Source organism: Macaca fascicularis, chromosome 19 (genome assembly GCF_037993035.2).
Source record: "Macaca fascicularis isolate 582-1 chromosome 19, T2T-MFA8v1.1".
Taxonomy (NCBI): Eukaryota; Metazoa; Chordata; class Mammalia; order Primates; family Cercopithecidae; genus Macaca; species Macaca fascicularis.
The window spans coordinates 29029990-29051982 of NC_088393.1; positions in this window are offsets into that span (position 1 = coordinate 29029990).

A 21993-nucleotide genomic window follows, 5' to 3' on the forward strand; every position below is an offset into this window, starting at 1 on the left:
AAATATCCTCAGATGAAATCTGGAAAGAAGCTTTCTGAGAAACTGCTTAGTGTTCTGTTAATTCATCTCACAGAGTTACATCTGTATTTCGTGGATCTCTTTGCTAGCCTTATTTCTGTGGAATCTGAGAACAGATAATTCGGATCACATTGAAGACTATAGGGCCAAAGGAAATATCCTCCGATAACAAAGAGAAAGAAGCTTTCTGAGAAACTTCTTTGTGTTCTGTGAAATCATGTCACAGATTTACAGCTTTCCCCTCAAGAAGCCTTTCGCTAAGAGAGTTCTTGTGGAATGGGCAAAGTGATATTTGGAAGCCCATATAGGGCTATGGTGAAAAAGGAAATATCCTCAGATGAAATCTGGAAAGAAGCTTTCTGAGAAACTGCTTAGTGTTCTGTTAATTCATCTCACAGAGTTACATCTGTATTTCGTGGATCTCTTTGCTAGCCTTATTTCTGTGGAATCTGAGAACAGATATTTCGGATCCCATTGAAAACTATAGGGCCAAAGGAAATATCCTCCGATAACAAAGAGAAACAAGCTTTCTGAGAAACTTCTTTGTGTTCTGTAAAATCATCTCACAGAGTTACAGCTTTCCCCTCAAGAAGCCTTTCGCTAAGACAGTTCTTGTGGAATTGGCAAAGTGATATTTGGAAGCCCATAGAGGGCTATGGTGAAAAAGGAAATATCCTCAGATGAAATCTGGAAAGAAGCTTTCTGAGAAACTTCTCTGTGATGTGTGACTTCCACTCACAGAGTTACATCTGTATTTCGTGGATCTCTTTGCTATCCTTATTTCTGTGGAATCTGAGAACAGATATTTCGGATCCCTTTGAAGACTATACGGCCAAAGGAAATATCCTCCGATAACAAAGAGAAAGAAGCTTTCTGAGAAACTTCTTTGTGTTCTGTGAAATCATATCACAGAGTTACAGCTTTCCCCTCAAGAAGCCTTTCGATGAGACAGTTCTTGTGGAATTGGCATAGTGAAATTTGGAAGCCCGTAGAGGGCTATGGTGAAAAAGGAAATATCCTCAGATGAAATCTGGAAAGAAGCTTTCTGAGAAACTGCTGAGTGTTCTGTTAATTCATCTCACAGAGTTACATCTGTATTTTGTGGATCTCTTTGCTAGCCTTATTTCTGTGGAATCTGAGAACAGATATTTCGGATCCCTATGAAGACTATAGGGCCAAAGGAAATATCCTCCGATAACAAAGAGAAAGAAGCTTTCTGAGAAACTTCTTTGTGTTCTGTGAAATCATCTCACAGAGTTACAGCTTTCCCCTCAAGAAGCCTTTCGCTAAGACAGTTCTTGTGGAATTGGCAAAGTGATATTTGGAAGCCCATAGAGGGCTATGGTGAAAAAGGAAATATCCTCAGATGAAATCTGGAAAGAAGCTTTCTGAGAAACTGCTGAGTGTTCTGTTAATTCATCTCACAGAGTTACATCTGTATTTCGTGGATCTCTTTGCTAGCCTTATTTCTTTGGAATCTGAGAACAGATATTTCGGATTCCGTTGAAGACCATAGGGCCTAAGGAAATATCCTCCGATAACAAAGAGAAAGAAGCTTTCTGAGAAACTTCTTTGTGTTCTGTGAAATCATCTCACAGAGTTACAGCTTTCCCCTCAAGAAGCCTTTCGCTAAGACAGTTCTTGTGGAATTGGCAAAGTGATATTTGGAAGCCCATAGAGGGCTATGGTGAAAAAGGAAATATCCTCAGATGAAATCTGGAAAGAAGCTTTCTGAGAAATTGCTTAGTGTTCTGTTAATTCATCTCACAGAGTTACATCTGCATTTCGTGGATCTCTTTGCTAGCCTTATTTCTATGGAATCTGAGAACAGATATTTCGGATCCCATTGAAGACTATAGGGCCAAAGGAAATATCCTCCGATCACAAAGAGAAAGAAGCTTTCTGAGAAACTTCTTTGTGTTCTGTGAAATCATCTCACAGAGTTACAGCTTTCCCCTCAAGAATCATTTCGCTAAGACAGTTCTTGTGGAATTGGCAAAGTGATATTTGGAAGCCCATAGAGGGCTATGGTGAAAAAGGAAATATCCTCAGATGAAATCTGGAAAGAAGCTTTCTGAGAAACTGCTTAGTGTTCTGTTAATTCATCTCACAGAGTTACATCCGTATTTCGTGGATCTCTTTGCTAGCCTTATTTCTGTGGAATCTGACAACAGATATTTCGGATCCCTTTGAAGACTATAGGGCCAAAGGAAATATCCTCCGATAACAAAGAGAAAGAAGCTTTCTGAGAAACTTCTTTGTGTTCTGTGAAATCATCTCACAGAGTTACAGCTTTCCCCTCAAGAAGCCTTTCGCTAAGACAGTTCTTGTGGAATTGGCAAAGTGATATTTGGAAGCCCATAGAGGGCTATGGTGAAAAAGGAAATATCCTCAGATGAAATCTGGAAAGAAGCTTTCTGAGAAACTGCTGAGTGTTCTGTTAATTCATCTCACAGAGTTACATCTGTATTTCGTGGATCTCTTTGCTAGCCTTATTTCTTTGGAATCTGAGAACAGATAATTCGGATCCCATTGAAGACTAAAGGGGCAAAGGAAATATCCTCCGATAACAAAGAGAAAGAAGGTTTCTGAGAAACTTCTTTGTGTTCTGTGAAATCATCTCACAGAGTTACAGCTTTCCCCTCCAGAAGCCTTTCGCTAAGACAGTTCTTGTGGAATTGGCAAAGTGATATTTGGAAGCCCATAGAGGGCTATGGTGAAAAAGGAAATATCCTCAGATGAAATCTGGAAAGAAGCTTTCTGAGAAACTGCTTAGTGTTCTGTTAATTCATCTCACAGAGTTACATCTGTATTTCTTGGATCTCTTTGCTAGCCTTATTTCTGTGGAATCTGAGAACAGATATTTCGGATACCTTTGAAGACTATAGGGCCAAAGGAAATATCCTCGAAAACAAAGAGAAAGAAGCTTTCTGAGAAACTTCTTTGTGTTCTGTGAAATCATCTCACAGAGTTACAGCTATCCCCTCAAGAAGCCTTTCGCTAAGAGAGTTCTTGTGGAATTGGCAAAGTGATATTTGGAAGCCCATAGAGGGCTATGGTGAAAAAGGAAATATCCTCAGATGAAATCTGGAAAGAAGCTTTCTGAGAAACTGCTTAGTGTTCTGTTAATTAATCTCACAGAGTTACATCTGTATTTCGTGGATCTCTTTGCTAGCCTTATTTCTGTGGAATCTGAGAACAGATATTTCGGATCCCATTGAAGACTATAGGGCCAAAGGAAATATCCTCCGTTAACAAAGAGAAAGAAGCTTTCTGAGAAACTTCTTTGTGTTCTGTGAAATCATCTCACAGAGTTACAGCTTTCCCCTCAAGAAGCCTTTCGCTGAGACAGTTCTTGTGGAATTGGCATAGTGATATTTGGAAGCCCATAGAGGGCTATGGTGAAAAAGGAAATATCCTCAGATGAAATCTGGAAAGAAGCTTTCTGAGAAACTGCTTAGTGTTCTGCTAATTCATCTCACAGAGTTACATCTGTATTTTGTGGATCTCTTTGCTAGCCTTATTTCTGTGGAATCTGAGAACAGATATTTCGGATCCCTTTGAAGACTATAGGGCCAAAGGAAATATCCTCCGATAACAAAGAGAAAGAAGCTTTCTGAGAAACTTCTTTGTGTTCTGTAAAATCATCTCACAGAGTTACAGCTTTCCCCTCAAGAAGCCTTTCGCTAAGACAGTTCTTGTGGAATTGGCAAAGTGATATTTGGAAGCCCATAGAGGGCTATGGTGAAAAAGGAAATATCCTCAGATGAAATCTGGAAAGAAGATTTCTGAGAAACTTCTCTGTGATGTGTGACTTCCACTCACAGAGTTACATCTGTATTTCGTGGATCTCTTTGCTATCCTTATTTCTGTGGAATCTGAGAACAGATATTTCGGATCCCTTTGAAGACTATACGGCCAAAGGAAATATCCTCCGATAACAAAGAGAAAGAAGCTTTCTGAGACACTTCTTTGTGTTCTCTGAAATCATCTCACAGAGTTACAGCTTTCCCCTCAAGAAGCCTTTCGATGAGACAGTTCTTGTGGAATTGGCATAGTGAAATTTGGAAGCCCGTAGAGGGCTATGGTGAAAAAGGAAATATCCTCAGATGAAATCTGGAAAGAAGCTTTCTGAGAAACTGCTTAGTGTTCTGTTAATTCATCTCACAGAGTTACATCTGTATTTTGTGGATCTCTTTGCTAGCCTTATTTCTGTGGAATCTGAGAACAGATATTTCGGATCCCTATGAAGACTATAGGGCCAAAGGAAATATCCTCCGATAACAAAGAGAAAGAAGCTTTCTGAGAAACTTCTTTGTGTTCTGTGAAATCATCTCACAGAGTTACAGCTTTCCCCTCAAGAAGCCTTTCGCTAAGACAGTTCTTGTGGAATTGGCAAAGTGATATTTGGAAGCCCATGGAGGGCTATGGTGAAAAAGGAAATATCCTCAGATGAAATCTGGAAAGAAGCTTTCTGAGAAACTGCTTAGTGTTCTGTTAATTCATCTCACAGAGTTACATCTGTATTTCGTGGATCTCTTTGCTAGCCTTATTTCTGTGGAATCTGAGAACAGATATTTCGGATCCCATTGAAGACTATAGGGCCAAAGGAAATATCCTCCGATAACAAAGAGAAAGAAGCTTTCTGAGAAACTTCTTTGTGTTCTGTGAAATCATCTCACAGAGTTACAGCTTTCCCCTCAAGAAGCCTTTCGCTAAGACAGTTCTTGTGGAATTGGCAAAGTGATATTTGGAATCCCATAGAGGGCTATGGTGAAAAAGGAAATATCCTCAGATGAAATCTGGAAAGAAGCTTTCTGAGAAACTGCTTAGTGTTCTGTTAATTCATCTCACAGAGTTACATCTGTATTTCGTGGATCTCTTTGCTAGCCTTATTTCTGTGGAATCTGAGAACAGATATTTCGGATCCCATTGAAGACTATAGGGCCAAAGGAAATATCCTCCGATAACAAAGAGAAAGAAGCTTTCTGAGAAACTTCTTTGTGTTCTGTAAAATCATCTCACAGAGTTACAGCTTTCCCCTCAAGAAGCCTTTCGCTAGGACAGTTCTTGTGGAATTGGCAAAGTGATATTTGGAAGCCCATAGAGGGCTATGGTGAAAAAGGAAATATCCTCAGATGAAATCTGGAAAGAAGCTTTCTGAGAAACTGCTTAGTGTTCTGTTAATTCATCTCACAGAGTTTCATCTGTATTTCGTGGATCTCTTTACTAGCCTTATTTCTGTGGAATCTGAGAACAGATATTTCCGACGCCCTTTGAAGACTATAGGGCCAAAGGAAATATCCTCCGATAACAAAGAGAAAGAAGCTTTCTGAGAAACTTCTTTGTGTTCTGTGAAATCATCTCACAGAGTTACAGCTTTTCCCTCAAAAAGCCTTTCGCTAAGACAGTTCTTGTGGAATTGGCAAAGTGATATTTGGAAGCCCTTAGAGGGCTATGGTGAAAAAGGAAATATCCTCAGAAGAAATCTGCAAAGAAGCTTTCTGAGAAACTGCTTAGTGTTCTGTTAATTCATCTCACAAAGTTACATCTGTATTTCGTGGATCTCTTTGCTAGCCTTATTTCTTTGGAATCTGAGAACAGATATTTCGGATCCCATTGAAGACTAAAGGGGCAAAGGAAATATCCTCCGATAACAAAGAGAAAGAAGGTTTCTGAGAAACTTCTTTGTGTTCTGTGAAATCATCTCACAGAGTTACAGCTTTCCCCTCCAGAAGCCTTTCGCTAAGACAGTTCTTGTGGAATTGGCAAAGTGATATTTGGAAGCCCATAGAGGGCTGTGGTGAAAAAGGAAATATCCTCAGATGAAATCTGGAAAGAAGCTTTCTGAGAAACTGCTTAGTGTTCTGTTAATTCATCTCACAGAGTTACATCTGTATTTCGTGGATCTCTTTGCTAGCCTTATTTCTGTGGAATCTGAGAACAGATATTTCGGATCCCTTTGAAGACTATAGGGCCAAAGGAAATATCCTCGAAAACAAAGAGAAAGAAGCTTTCTGAGAAACTTCTTTGTGTTCTGTGAAATCACCTCACAGAGTTACAGCTATCCCCTCAAGAAGCCTTTCGCTAAGACAGTTCTTGTGGAATTGGCAAAGTGATATTTGGAAGCCCATAGAGGGCTATGGTGAAAAAGGAAATATCCTCAGATGAAATCTGGAAAGAAGCTTTCTGAGAAACTGCTTAGTGTTCTGTTAATTCATCTCACAGAGTTACATCTGTATTTCGTGGATCTCTTTGCTAGCCTTATTTCTGTGGAATCTGAGAACAGATATTTCGGATCCCATTGAAGACTATAGGGCCAAAGGAAATATCCTCCGTTAACAAAGAGAAAGAAGCTTTCTGAGAAACTTCTTTGTGTTCTGTGAAATCATCTAACAGAGTTACAGCTTTCTCCTCAAGAAGCCTTTCGCTGAGACAGTTCTTGTGGAATTGGCATAGTGATATTTGGAAGCCCATAGAGGGCTATGGTGAAAAAGGAAATATCCTCAGATGAAATCTGGAAAGAAGCTTTCTGAGAAACTGCTTAGTGTTCTGCTAATTCATCTCACAGAGTTACATCTGTATTTTGTGGATCTCTTTGCTAGCCTTATTTCTGTGGAATCTGAGAACAGATATTTCGGATCCCATTGAAGACTATAGGGCCAAAGGAAATATCCTCCGATAACAAAGAGAAAGAAGCTTTCTGAGAAACTTCTTTGTGTTCTGTGAAATCATCTCACAGAGTTACAGCTTTCCCCTCAAGAAGCCTTTCGCTAAGACAGTTCTTGTGGAATTTGCAAACTGATATTTGGAAGCCCATAGAGGGCTATGGTGAAAAAGGAAATATCCTCAGATGAAATCTGGAAAGAAGCTTTCTGAGAAACTGCTTAGTGTTCTGTTAATTCATCTCACAGAGTTACATCTGTATTTCGTGGATCTCTTTGCTAGCCTTATTTCTGTGGAATCTGAGAACAGATAATTCGGATCACATTGAAGACTATAGGGCCAAAGGAAATATCCTCCGATAACAAAGAGAAAGAAGCTTTCTGAGAAACTTCTTTGTGTTCTGTGAAATCATGTCACAGAGTTACAGCTTTCCCCTCAAGAAGCCTTTCGCTAAGACAGTTCTTGTGGAATTGGCAAAGTGATATTTGGAAGCCCATATAGGGCTATGGTGAAAAAGGAAATATCCTCAGATGAAATCTGGAAAGAAGCTTTCTGAGAAACTGCTTAGTGTTCTGTTAATTCATCTCACAGAGTTACATCTGTATTTCGTGGATCTCTTTGCTAGCCTTATTTCTGTGGAATCTGAGAACAGATATTTCGGATCCCATTGAAGACTATAGGGCCAAAGGAAATATCCTCCGATAACAAAGAGAAACAAGCTTTCTGAGAAACTTCTTTGTGTTCTGTAAAATCATCTCACAGAGTTACAGCTTTCCCCTCAAGAAGCCTTTCGCTAAGACAGTTCTTGTGGAATTGGCAAAGTGATATTTGGAAGCCCATAGAGGGCTATGGTGAAAAAGGAAATATCCTCAGATGAAATCTGGAAAGAAGCTTTCTGAGAAACTTCTCTGTGATGTGTGACTTCCACTCACAGAGTTAAATCTGTATTTCGTGGATCTCTTTGCTATCCTTATTTCTGTGGAATCTGAGAACAGATATTTCGGATCCCTTTGAAGACTATACGGCCAAAGGAAATATCCTCCGATAACAAAGAGAAAGAAGCTTTCTGAGAAACTTCTTTGTGTTCTGTGAAATCATATCACAGAGTTACAGCTTTCCCCTCAAGAAGCCTTTCGATGAGACAGTTCTTGTGGAATTGGCATAGTGAAATTTGGAAGCCCGTAGAGGGCTATGGTGAAAAAGGAAATATCCTCAGATGAAATCTGGAAAGAAGCTTTCTGAGAAACTGCTGAGTGTTCTGTTAATTCATCTCACAGAGTTACATCTGTATTTTGTGGATCTCTTTGCTAGCCTTATTTCTGTGGAATCTGAGAACAGATATTTCGGATCCCTATGAAGACTATAGGGCCAAAGGAAATATCCTCCGATAACAAAGAGAAAGAAGCTTTCTGAGAAACTTCTTTGTGTTCTGTGAAATCATCTCACAGAGTTACAGCTTTCCCCTTAAGAAGCCTTTCGCTAAGACAGTTCTTGTGGAATTGGCAAAGTGATATTTGGAAGCCCATAGAGGGCTATGGTGAAAAAGGAAATATCCTCAGATGAAATCTGGAAAGAAGCTTTCTGAGAAACTGCTGAGTGTTCTGTTAATTCATCTCACAGAGTTACATCTGTATTTCGTGGATCTCTTTGCTAGCCTTATTTCTTTGGAATCTGAGAACAGATATTTCGGATTCCGTTGAAGACTATAGGGCCTAAGGAAATATCCTCCGATAACAAAGAGAAAGAAGCTTTCTGAGAAACTTCTTTGTGTTCTGTGAAATCATCTCACAGAGTTACAGCTTTCCCCTCAAGAAGCCTTTCGCTAAGACAGTTCTTGTGGAATTGGCAAAGTGATATTTGGAAGCCCATAGAGGGCTATGGTGAAAAAGGAAATATCCTCAGATGAAATCTGGAAAGAAGCTTTCTGAGAAATTGCTTAGTGTTCTGTTAATTCATCTCACAGAGTTACATCTGTATTTCGTGGATCTCTTTGCTAGCCTTATTTCTATGGAATCTGAGAACAGATATTTCGGATCCCATTGAAGACTATAGGGCCAAAGGAAATATCCTCCGATCACAAAGAGAAAGAAGCTTTCTGAGAAACTTCTTTGTGTTCTCTGAAATCATCTCACAGAGTTACAGCTTTCCCCTCAAGAAGCCTTTCGCTAAGACAGTTCTTGTGGAATTGGCAAAGTGATATTTGGAAGCCCATAGAGGGCTATGGTGAAAAAGGAAATATCCTCAGATGAAATCTGGAAAGAAGCTTTCTGAGAAACTGCTGAGTGTTCTGTTAATTCATCTCACAGAGTTACATCTGTATTTCGTGGATCTCTTTGCTAGCCTTATTTCCTTGGAATCTGAGAACAGATATTTCGGATTCCGTTGAAGACTATAGGGCCTAAGGAAATATCCTCTGATAACAAAGAGAAAGAAGCTTTCTGAGAAACTTCTTTGTGTTCTGTGAAATCATCTCACAGAGTTACAGCTTTCCCCTCAAGAAGCCTTTCGCTAAGACAGTTCTTGTGGAATTGGCAAAGTGATATTTGGAAGCCCATAGAGGGCTATGGTGAAAAAGGAAATATCCTCAGATGAAATCTGGAAAGAAGCTTTCTGAGAAATTGCTTAGTGTTCTGTTAATTCATCTCACAGAGTTACATCTGTATTTCGTGGATCTCTTTGCTAGCCTTATTTCTATGGAATCTGAGAACAGATATTTCGGATCCCATTGAAGACTATAGGGCCAAAGGAAATATCCTCCGATCACAAAGAGAAAGAAGCTTTCTGAGAAACTTCTTTGTGTTCTGTGAAATCATCTCACAGAGTTACAGCTTTCCCCTCAAGAAGCCTTTCGCTAAGACAGTTCTTGTGGAATTGGCAAAGTGATATTTGGAAGCCCATAGAGGGCTATGGTGAAAAAGGAAATATCCTCAGATGAAATCTGGAAAGAAGCTTTCTCAGAAACTTCTCTGTGATGTGTGACTTCCACTCACAGAGTTACATCTGTGTTTCGTGCATCTCTTTGCTTGCCTTATTTCTGTGGAATCTGAGAACAGATATTTCGGATCCCTTTGAAGACTATAGGGCCAAAGGAAATATCCTCCGATAACAAAGAGAAAGAAGCTTTCTGAGAAACTTCTTTGTGTTCTGTGAAATCATCTCACAGAGTTACAGCTTTCCCCTCAAGAAGCCTTTCGCTAAGACAGTTCTTGTGGAATTGGCAAAGTGATATTTGGAAGCCCATAGAGGGCTATGGTGAAAAAGGAAATATCCTCAGATGAAATCTGGAAAGAAGCTTTCTGAGAAACTGCTGAGTGTTCTGTTAATTCATCTCACAGAGTTACATCTGTATTTTGTGGATCTCTCTGCTAGCCTTATTTCTGTGGAATGTGAGAACAGATATTTCGGATCCCATTGAAGACTATAGGGCCAAAGGAAATATCCTCCGCTAACAAAGAGAAACAAGCTTTCTGAGAAACTTCTTTCTGTACTGTGAAATCATCTCACAGAGTTACAGCTTTCCCCTCAAGAAGCCTTTCGCTAAGACAGTTCTTGTGGAATTGGCAAAGTGATATTTGGAAGCCCATAGAGGGCTATGGTGAAAAAGGAAATATCCTCAGATGAAATCTGGAAAGAAGCTTTCTGGGAAACTGCTTAGTGTTCTGTTAATTCATCTCACAGAGTTACATCCGTATTTCCTGGATCTCTTTACTAGCCTTATTTCTGTGGAATCTGAGAACAGATATTTCGGATCCCATTGAAGACTATAGGGCCAAAGGAAATATCCTCCGATAACAAAGAGAAAGAAGCTTTCTGAGAAACTTCTTTGTGTTCTGTGAAATCATCTCACAGAGTTACAGCTTTCCCCTCAAGAATCCTTTCGCTAAGACAGTTATTGTTGTATTGGCAAAGTGATATTTGGAAGCCCATTGAGGGCTATGGTGAAAAAGGAAATATCCTCAGATTAAATCTGGAACGAAGCTTTCTGAGAAACTACTTAGTGTTCTGTTAATTCATCTCACAGAGTTACATCTGTATTTCGTGGATCTCTCTGCTAGACTTATTTCTGTGAAATCTGAGAACAGATATTTCGGATCCCTTTAAAAAGTATAGGGCCAAAGGAAATATCCTCCGATAACAAAGAGAAAGAAGCTTTCTGAGAAACTTCTTTGTGTTCTGTGAAATCATCTCACAGAGTTACAGCTTTCCCCTCAAGAAGCCTTTCGCTACGACAGTTCTTGTGGAATTGGCAAAGTGATATTTGGAAGCCCATAGAGGGCTATGGTGAAAAAGGAAATATCGTCTGATGAAATCTGGAAAGAAGCTTTCTGAGAAACTGCTTAGTGTTCCGTTAATTCATCTCACAGAGTTACATCTGTATTTTGTGGATCTCTTTGCTAGCCTTATTTCTGTGGAATCTGAGAACAGATATTTCGGATCCCATTGAAGACTATAGGGCCAAAGGAAATATCCTCCGATAACAAAGAGAAAGAAGCTTTCTGAGAAACTTCTTTGTGTTCTGTGAAATCATCTCACAGAGTTACAGCTTTCCCCTCAAGAAGCCTTTCGCTAGGACAGTTCTTGTGGAATTGGCAAAGTGATATTTGGAAGCCCATAGAGGGCTATGGTGAAAAAGGAAATATCCTCAGATGAAATCTGGAAAGAAGCTTTCTGAGAAACTGCTTAGTGTTCTGTTAATTCATCTCACAGAGTTACATCCGTATTTCGTGGATCTCTTTGCTAGCCTTATTTCTGTGGAATCTGACAACAGATATTTCGGATCCCTTTGAAGACTATAGGGCCAAAGGAAATATCCTCCGATAACAAAGAGAAAGAAGGTTTCTGAGAAACTTCTTTGTGTTCTGTGAAATCATCTCACAGAGTTACAGCTTTCCCCTCAAGAAGCCTTTCGCTAAGACAGTTCTTGTGGAATTGGCATAGTGATATTTGGAAGCCCATAGAGGGCTATGGTGAAAAAGGAAATATCCTCAGATGAAATCTGGAAAGAAGCTTTCTGAGAAACTGCTTAGTGTTCTGCTAATTCACCTCACAGAGTTACATCTGTATTTCGTGGATCTCTTTGCTAGCCTTATTTCTGTGGAATCTGAGAACATATATTTCGGATCCCTTTGAAGACTATAGGGCCAAAGGAAATATCCTCCGATAACAAAGAGAAAGAAGCTTTCTGAGAAACTTCTTTGTGTTCTGTAAAATCATCTCACAGAGTTACAGCTTTCCCCTCAAGAAGCCTTTCGCTAAGACAGTTCTTGTGGAATTGGCAAAGTGATATTTGGAAGCCCATAGAGGGCTATGGTGAAAAAGGAAATATCCTCAGATAAAATCTGGAAAGAAGATTTCTGAGAAACTTCTCTGTGATGTGTGACTTCCACTCACAGAGTTACATCTGTATTTCGTGGATCTCTTTGCTATCCTTATTTCTGTGGAATCTGAGAACAGATATTTCGGATCCCTTTGAAGACTATACGACCAAAGGAAATATCCTCCGATAACAAAGAGAAAGAAGCTTTCTGAGAAACTTCTTTGTTTTCTGTGAAATCATATCCCAGAGTTACAGCTTTCCCCTCAAGAAGCCTTTCGATGAGACAGTTCTTGTGGAATTGGCATAGTGAAATTTGGAAGCCCGTAGAGGGCTATGGTGAAAAAGGAAATATCCTCAGATGAAATCTGGAAAGAAGCTTTCTGAGAAACTGCTTAGTGTTCTGTTAATTCATCTCACAGAGTTACATCTGTATTTTGTGGATCTCTTTGCTAGCCTTATTTCTGTGGAATCTGAGAACAGATATTTAGGATCCCTATGAAGACTATAGGGCCAAAGGAAATATCCTCCGATAACAAAGAGAAAGAAGCTTTCTGAGAAACTTCTTTGTGTTCTGTGAAATCATCTCACAGAGTTACAGCTTTCCCCTCAAGAAGCCTTTCGCAAAACAGTTCTTGTGGAATTGGCAAAGTGATATTTGGAAGCCCATAGAGGGCTATGGTGAAAAAGGAAATATCCTCAGATGAAATCTGGAAAGAAGCTTTCTGAGAAACTGCTTAGTGTTCTGTTAATTCATCTCACAGAGTTACATCTGTATTTCGTGGATCTCTTTGCTAGCCTTATTTCTGTGGAATCTGAGAACAGATATTTCGGATCCCATTGAAGACTATAGGGCCAAAGGAAATATCCTCCGATAACAAAGAGAAAGAAGCTTTCTGAGAAACTTCTTTGTGTTCTGTGAAATCATCTCACAGAGTTACAGCTTTCCCCTCAAGAAGCCTTTCGCTAAGACAGTTCTTTTGGAATTGGCAAAGTGATATTTGGAAGCCCATAGAGGGCTATGGTGAAAAAGGAAATATCCTCAGATGAAATCTGGAAAGAAGCTTTCTGAGAAACTGCTTAGTGTTCTGTTAATTCATCTCACAGAGTTACATCTGTATTTCGTGGATCTCTTTGCTAGCCTTATTTCTGTGGAATCTGAGAACAGATATTTCGGATCCCATTGAAGACTACAGGGCCAAAGGAAATATCCTCCGATAACAAAGAGAAAGAAGCTTTCTGAGAAACTTCTTTGTGTTCTGTAAAATCATCTCACAGAGTTACAGCTTTCCCCTCAAGAAGCCTTTCGCTAAGACAGTTCTTGTGGAATTTGCAAACTGATATTTGGAAGCCCATAGAGGGCTATGGTGAAAAAGGAAATATCCTCAGATGAAATCTGGAAAGAAGCTTTCTGAGAAACTGCTTAGTGTTCTGTTAATTCATCTCACAGAGTTACATCTGTATTTCGTGGATCTCTTTGCTAGCCTTATTTCTGTGGAATCTGAGAACAGATATTTCGGATCCCATTGAAGACTATAGGGCCAAAGGAAATATCCTCCGATAACAAAGAGAAAGAAGCTTTCTGAGAAACTTCTTTGTGTTCTGTGAAATCATCTCACAGAGTTACAGCTTTCCCCTCAAGAAGCCTTTCGCTAAGACAGTTCTTGTGGAATTGGCAAAGTGATATTTGGAAGCCCATAGAGGGCTATGGTGAAAAAGGAAATATCCTCAGATGAAATCTGGAAAGAAGCTTTCTGAGAAACTGCTTAGTGTTCTGTTAATTCATCTCACAGAGTTACATCTGTATTTCGTGGATCTCTTTGCTAGCCTTATTTCTGTGGAATCTGAGAACAGATATTTCGGATCCCATTGAAGACTATAGGGCCAAAGGAAATATCCTCCGATAACAAAGAGAAAGAAGCTTTCTGAGAAACTTCTTTGTGTTCTGTAAAATCATCTCACAGAGTTACAGCTTTCCCCTCAAGAAGCCTTTCGCTAAGACAGTTCTTGTGGAATTGGCAAAGTGATATTTGGAAGCCCATAGAGGGCTATGGTGAAAAAGGAAATATCCTCAGATGAAATCTGGAAAGAAGCTTTCTGAGAAACTTCTCTGTGATGTGTGACTTCCACTCACAGAGTTACATCTGTATTTCGTGGATCTCTTTGCTATCCTTATTTCTGTGGAATCTGAGAACAGATATTTCGGATCCCTTTGAAGACTATATGGCCAAAGGAAATGTCCTCCGATAACAAAGAGAAAGAAGCTTTCTGAGAAACTTCTTTGTGTTCTGTGAAATCATATCACAGAGTTACAGCTTTCCCCTCAAGAAGCCTTTCGATGAGACAGTTCTTGTGGAATTGGCATAGTGAAATTTGGAAGCCCGTAGAGGGCTATGGTGAAAAAGGAAATATCCTCAGATGAAATCTGGAAAGAAGCTTTCTGAGAAACTGCTGAGTGTTCTGTTAATTCATCTCACAGAGTTACATCTGTATTTCGTGGATCTCTTTGCTAGCCTTATTTCTGTGGAATCTGAGAACAGATATTTCGGATCCCTATGAAGGCTATAGGGCCAAAGGAAATATCCTCCGATAACAAAGAGAAAGAAGCTTTCTGAGAAACTTCTTTGTGTTCTGTGAAATCATCTCACAGAGTTACAGCTTTCCCCTCAAGAAGCCTTTCGCTAAGACAGTTCTTGTGGAATTGGCAAAGTGATATTTGGAAGCCCATAGAGGGCTATGGTGAAAAAGGAAATATCCTCAGATGAAATCTGGAAAGAAGCTTTCTGAGAAACTGCTTAGTGTTCTGTTAATTCATCTCACAGAGTTACATCTGTATTTCGTGGATCTCTTTGCTAGCCTTATTTCTGTGGAATCTGAGAACAGATATTTCGGATCCCATTGAAGACTATAGGGCCAAAGGAAATATCCTCCGATAACAAAGAGAAAGAAGCTTTCTGAGAAACTTCTTTGTGTTCTGTGAAATCATCTCACAGAGTTACAGCTTTCCCCTCAAGAAGCCTTTCGCTAAGACAGTTCTTTTGTAATTGGCAAAGTGATATTTGGAAGCCCATAGAGGGCTATGGTGAAAAAGGAAATATCCTCAGATGAAATCTGGAAAGAAGCTTTCTGAGAAACTGCTTAGTGTTCTGTTAATTCATCTCACAGGGTTACATCTGTATTTCGTGGATCTCTTTGCTAGCCATATTTCTGTGGAATCTGAGAACAGATATTTCGGATCCCATTGAAGACTATAGGGCCAAAGGAAATATCCCCCGATAACGAAGAGAAAGAAGCTTTCTGAGAAACTTCTTTGTGTTCTGTAAAATCATCTCACAGAGTTACAGCTTTCCCCTCAAGAAGCCTTTCGCTAAGACAGTTCTTGTGGAATTGGCAAAGTGATATTTGGAAGCCCATAGAGGGCTATGGTGAAAAAGGAAATATCCTCAGATGAAATCTGGAAAGAAGCTTTCTGAGTAACTGCTTAGTGTTCTGTTAATTCATCTCACAGAGTTACATCTGTATTTTGTGGATCTCTTTGCTAGCCTTATTTCTGTGGAATCTGAGAACAGATATTTCGGATCCCATTGAAGACTATAGGGCCAAAGGAAATATCCTCCGATAACAAAGAGAAAGAAGATTTCTGAGAAACTTCTTTGTGTTCTGTGAAATCATCTCACAGAGTTACCGCTTTCCCCTCAAGTGGCCGTTCGCTAAGACAGTTCTTGTGGAATTGGCAAAGTGATATTTGGAAGCCCATAGAGGGCTATGGTGAAAAAGGAAATATCCTCAGATGAAATCTGGAAAGAAGCTTTCTGAGAAACTGCTTAGTGTTTTGTTAATTCATCTCACAGAGTTACATCTGTATTTCGTGGATCTCTTTGCTAGCCTTATTTCTGTGGAATCTGAGAACAGATATTTCCAATCCCATTGAAGACTATAGGGCCAAAGGAAATATCCTTAGATAACAAAGAGAAAGAAGCTTTCTGAGAAACTTCTTTGTGTTCTGTGAAATCATCTCACAGAGTTACAGCTTTCCCCTCAAGAAGCCTTTCGCTAAGACAGTTCTTTTGGAATTGGCAAAGTGATATTTGGAAGCCCATAGAGGGCTATGGTGAAAAAGGAAATATCCTCAGATGAAATCTGGAAAGAAGCTTTCTGAGAAACTGCTTAGTGTTCTGTTAATTCATCTCACAGAGTTACATCTGTATTTCGTGGATCTCTTTGCTAGCCTTATTTCTGTGGAATCTGAGAACATATATTTCGGATCCCATTGAAGACTATAGGGCCAAAGGAAATATCCTCCGATAACAAAGAGAAAGAAGCTTCCTGAGAAACTTCTTTGTGTTCTGTAAAATCATCTCACAGAGTTACAGCTTTCCCCTCAAGAAGCCTTTCGCTAAGACTGTTCTTGTGGAATTGGGAAAGTGATATTTGGAAGCCCATAGAGGGCTATGGTGAAAAAGGAAATATCCTCAGATGAAATCTGGAAAGAAGCTTTCTGAGAAACTGCTTAGTGTTCTGTTAATTCATCTCACAGAGTTACATCTGTATTTCGTGGATCTCTTTGCTAGCCTTATTTCTGTGGAATCTGAGAACAGATATTTCGGATCCCATTGAAGACTACAGGGCCAAAGGAAATCTCCTCCGATAACAAAGAGAAAGAAGCTTTCTGAGAAACTTCTTTGTGTTCTGTAAAATCATCTCACAGAGTTACAGCTTTCCCCTCAAGAAGCCTTTCGCTAAGACAGTTCTTGTGGAATTTGCAAACTGATATTTGGAAGCCCATAGAGGGCTATGGTGAAAAAGGAAATATCCTCAGATGAAATCTGGAAAGAAGCTTTCTGAGAAACTGCTTAGTGTTCTGTTAATTCATCTCACAGAGTTACATCTGTATTTCGTGGATCTCTTTGCTAGCCTTATTTCTGTGGAATCTGAGAACAGATATTTCGGATCCCATTGAAGACTATAGGGCCAAAGGAAATATCCTCCGATAACAAAGAGAAAGAAGCTTTCTGAGAAACTTCTTTGTGTTCTGTGAAATCATCTCACAGAGTTACAGCTTTCCCCTCAAGAAGCCTTTCGCTAAGACAGTTCTTGTGGAATTGGCAAAGTGATATTTGGAAGCCCATAGAGGGCTATGGTGAAAAAGGAAATATCCTCAGATGAAATCTGGAAAGAAGCTTTCTGAGAAACTGCTTAGTGTTCTGTTAATTCATCTCACAGAGTTACATCTGTATTTCGTGGATCTCTTTGCTAGCCTTATTTCTGTGGAATCTGAGAACAGATATTTCGGATCCCATTGAAGACTATAGGGCCAAAGGAAATATCCTCCGATAACAAAGAGAAAGAAGCTTTCTGAGAAACTTCTTTGTGTTCTGTAAAATCATCTCACAGAGTTACAGCTTTCCCCTCAAGAAGCCTTTCGCTAAGACAGTTCTTGTGGAATTGGCAAAGTGATATTTGGAAGCCCATAGAGGGCTATGGTGAAAAAGGAAATATCCTCAGATGAAATCTGGAAAGAAGCTTTCTGAGAAACTTCTCTGTGATGTGTGACTTCCACTCACAGAGTTACATCTGTATTTCGTGGATCTCTTTGCTATCCTTATTTCTGTGGAATCTGAGAACAGATATTTCGGATCCCTTTGAAGACTATATGGCCAAAGGAAATGTCCTCCGATAACAAAGAGAAAGAAGCTTTCTGAGAAACTTCTTTGTGTTCTGTGAAATCATATCACAGAGTTACAGCTTTCCCCTCAAGAAGCCTTTCGATGAGACAGTTCTTGTGGAATTGGCATAGTGAAATTTGGAAGCCCGTAGAGGGCTATGGTGAAAAAGGAAATATCCTCAGATGAAATCTGGAAAGAAGCTTTCTGAGAAACTGCTGAGTGTTCTGTTAATTCATCTCACAGAGTTACATCTGTATTTCGTGGATCTCTTTGCTAGCCTTATTTCTGTGGAATCTGAGAACAGATATTTCGGATCCCTATGAAGGCTATAGGGCCAAAGGAAATATCCTCCGATAACAAAGAGAAAGAAGCTTTCTGAGAAACTTCTTTGTGTTCTGTGAAATCATCTCACAGAGTTACAGCTTTCCCCTCAAGAAGCCTTTCGCTAAGACAGTTCTTGTGGAATTGGCAAAGTGATATTTGGAAGCCCATAGAGGGCTATGGTGAAAAAGGAAATATCCTCAGATGAAATCTGGAAAGAAGCTTTCTGAGAAACTGCTTAGTGTTCTGTTAATTCATCTCACAGAGTTACATCTGTATTTCGTGGATCTCTTTGCTAGCCTTATTTCTGTGGAATCTGAGAACAGATATTTCGGATCCCATTGAAGACTATAGGGCCAAAGGAAATATCCTCCGATAACAAAGAGAAAGAAGCTTTCTGAGAAACTTCTTTGTGTTCTGTGAAATCATCTCACAGAGTTACAGCTTTCCCCTCAAGAAGCCTTTCGCTAAGACAGTTCTTTTGTAATTGGCAAAGTGATATTTGGAAGCCCATAGAGGGCTATGGTGAAAAAGGAAATATCCTCAGATGAAATCTGGAAAGAAGATTTCTGAGAAACTGCTTAGTGTTCTGTTAATTCATCTCACAGGGTTACATCTGTATTTCGTGGATCTCTTTGCTAGCCATATTTCTGTGGAATCTGAGAACAGATATTTCGGATCCCATTGAAGACTATAGGGCCAAAGGAAATATCCCCCGATAACGAAGAGAAAGAAGCTTTCTGAGAAACTTCTTTGTGTTCTGTAAAATCATCTCACAGAGTTACAGCTTTCCCCTCAAGAAGCCTTTCGCTAAGACAGTTCTTGTGGAATTGGCAAAGTGATATTTGGAAGCCCATAGAGGGCTATGGTGAAAAAGGAAATATCCTCAGATGAAATCTGGAAAGAAGCTTTCTGAGTAACTGCTTAGTGTTCTGTTAATTCATCTCACAGAGTTACATCTGTATTTTGTGGATCTCTTTGCTAGCCTTATTTCTGTGGAATCTGAGAACAGATATTTCGGATCCCATTGAAGACTATAGGGCCAAAGGAAATATCCTCCGATAACAAAGAGAAAGAAGATTTCTGAGAAACTTCTTTGTGTTCTGTGAAATCATCTCACAGAATTACCGCTTTCCCCTCAAGTGGCCGTTCGCTAAGACAGTTCTTGTGGAATTGGCAAAGTGATATTTGGAAGCCCATAGAGGGCTATGGTGAAAAAGGAAATATCCTCAGATGAAATCTGGAAAGAAGCTTTCTGAGAAACTGCTTAGTGTTTTGTTAATTCATCTCACAGAGTTACATCTGTATTTCGTGGATCTCTTTGCTAGCCTTATTTCTGTGGAATCTGAGAACAGATATTTCCAATCCCATTGAAGACTATAGGGCCAAAGGAAATATCCTCCGATAACAAAGAGAAAGAAGCTTTCTGAGAAACTTCTTTGTGTTCTGTGAAATCATCTCACAGAGTTACAGCTTTCCCCTCAAGAAGCCTTTCGCTAAGACAGTTCTTTTGGAATTGGCAAAGTGATATTTGGAAGCCCATAGAGGGCTATGGTGAAAAAGGAAATATCCTCAGATGAAATCTGGAAAGAAGCTTTCTGAGAAACTGCTTAGTGTTCTGTTAATTCATCTCACAGAGTTACATCTGTATTTCGTGGATCTCTTTGCTAGCCTTATTTCTGTGGAATCTGAGAACATATATTTCGGATCCCATTGAAGACTATAGGGCCAAAGGAAATATCCTCCGATAACAAAGAGAAAGAAGCTTCCTGAGAAACTTCTTTGTGTTCTGTAAAATCATCTCACAGAGTTACAGCTTTCCCCTCAAGAAGCCTTTCGCTAAGACAGTTCTTGTGGAATTGGCAAAGTGATATTTGGAAGCCCATAGAGGGCTATGGTGAAAAAGGAAATATCCTCAGATGAAATCTGGAAAGAAGATTTCTGAGAAACTTCTCTGTGATGTGTGACTTCCACTCACAGAGTTACATCTGTATTTCGTGGATCTCTTTGCTATCCTTATTTCTGTGGAATCTGAGAACAGATATTTCGGATCCCATTGAAGACTACAGGGCCAAAGGAAATATCCTCCGATAACAAAGAGAAAGAAGCTTTCTGAGAAACTTCTTTGTTTTCTGTGAAATCATATCCCAGAGTTACAGCTTTCCCCTCAAGAAGCCTTTCGATGAGACAGTTCTTGTGGAATTGGCATAGTGAAATTTGGAAGCCCGTAGAGGGCTATGGTGAAAAAGGAAATATCCTCAGATGAAATCTGGAAAGAAGCTTTCTGAGAAACTGCTTAGTGTTCTGTTAATTCATCTCACAGAGTTACATCTGTATTTTGTGGATCTCTTTGCTAGCCTTATTTCTGTGGAATCTGAGAACAGATATTTAGGATCCCTATGAAGACTATAGGGCCAAAGGAAATATCCTCCGATAACAAAGAGAAAGAAGCTTTCTGAGAAACTTCTTTGTGTTCTGTGAAATCATCTCACAGAGTTACAGCTTTCCCCTCAAGAAGCCTTTCGCAAAACAGTTCTTGTGGAATTGGCAAAGTGATATTTGGAAGCCCATAGAGGGCTATGGTGAAAAAGGAAATATCCTCAGATGAAATCTGGAAAGAAGGTTTCTGAGAAACTGCTTAGTGTTCTGTTAATTCATCTCACAGAGTTACATCTGTATTTCGTGGATCTCTTTGCTAGCCTTATTTCTGTGGAATCTGAGAACAGATATTTCGGATCCCATTGAAGACTATAGGGCCAAAGGAAATATCCTCCGATCACACAGAGAAAGAAGCTTTCTGAGAAACTTCTTTGTGTTCTGTGAAATCATCTCACAGAGTTACAGCTTTCCCCTCAAGAAGCCTTTCGCTAAGACAGTTCTTTTGGAATTGGCAAAGTGATATTTGGAAGCCCATAGAGGGCTATGGTGAAAAAGGAAATATCCTCAGATGAAATCTGGAAAGAAGCTTTCTGAGAAACTGCTTAGTGTTCTGTTAATTCATCTCACAGAGTTACATCTGTATTTCGTGGATCTCTTTGCTAGCCATATTTCTGTGGAATCTGAGAACAGATATTTCGGATCCCATTGAAGACTATAGGGCCAAAGGAAATATCCCCCGATAACGAAGAGAAAGAAGCTTTCTGAGAAACTTCTTTGTGTTCTGTAAAATCATCTCACAGAGTTACAGCTTTCCCCTCAAGAAGCCTTTCGCTAAGACAGTTCTTGTGGAATTGGCAAAGTGATATTTGGAAGCCCATAGAGGGCTATGGTGAAAAAGGAAATATCCTCAGATGAAATCTGGAAAGAAGCTTTCTGAGTAACTGCTTAGTGTTCTGTTAATTCATCTCACAGAGTTACATCTGTATTTTGTGGATCTCTTTGCTAGCCTTATTTCTGTGGAATCTGAGAACAGATATTTCGGATCCCATTGAAGACTATAGGGCCAAAGGAAATATCCTCCGATAACAAAGAGAAAGAAGATTTCTGAGAAACTTCTTTGTGTTCTGTGAAATCATCTCACAGAGTTACCGCTTTCCCCTCAAGTGGCCGTTCGCTAAGACAGTTCTTGTGGAATTGGCAAAGTGATATTTGGAAGCCCATAGAGGGCTATGGTGAAAAAGGAAATATCCTCAGATGAAATCTGGAAAGAAGCTTTCTGAGAAACTGCTTAGTGTTTTGTTAATTCATCTCACAGAGTTACATCTGTATTTCGTGGATCTCTTTGCTAGCCTTATTTCTGTGGAATCTGAGAACAGATATTTCCAATCGAATTGAAGACTATAGGGCCAAAGGAAATATCCTCCGATAACAAAGAGAAAGAAGCTTTCTGAGAAACTTCTTTGTGTTCTGTGAAATCATCTCACAGAGTTACAGCTTTCCCCTCAAGAAGCCTTTCGCTAAGACAGTTCTTTTGGAATTGGCAAAGTGATATTTGGAAGCCCATAGAGGGCTATGGTGAAAAAGGAAATATCCTCAGATGAAATCTGGAAAGAAGCTTTCTGAGAAACT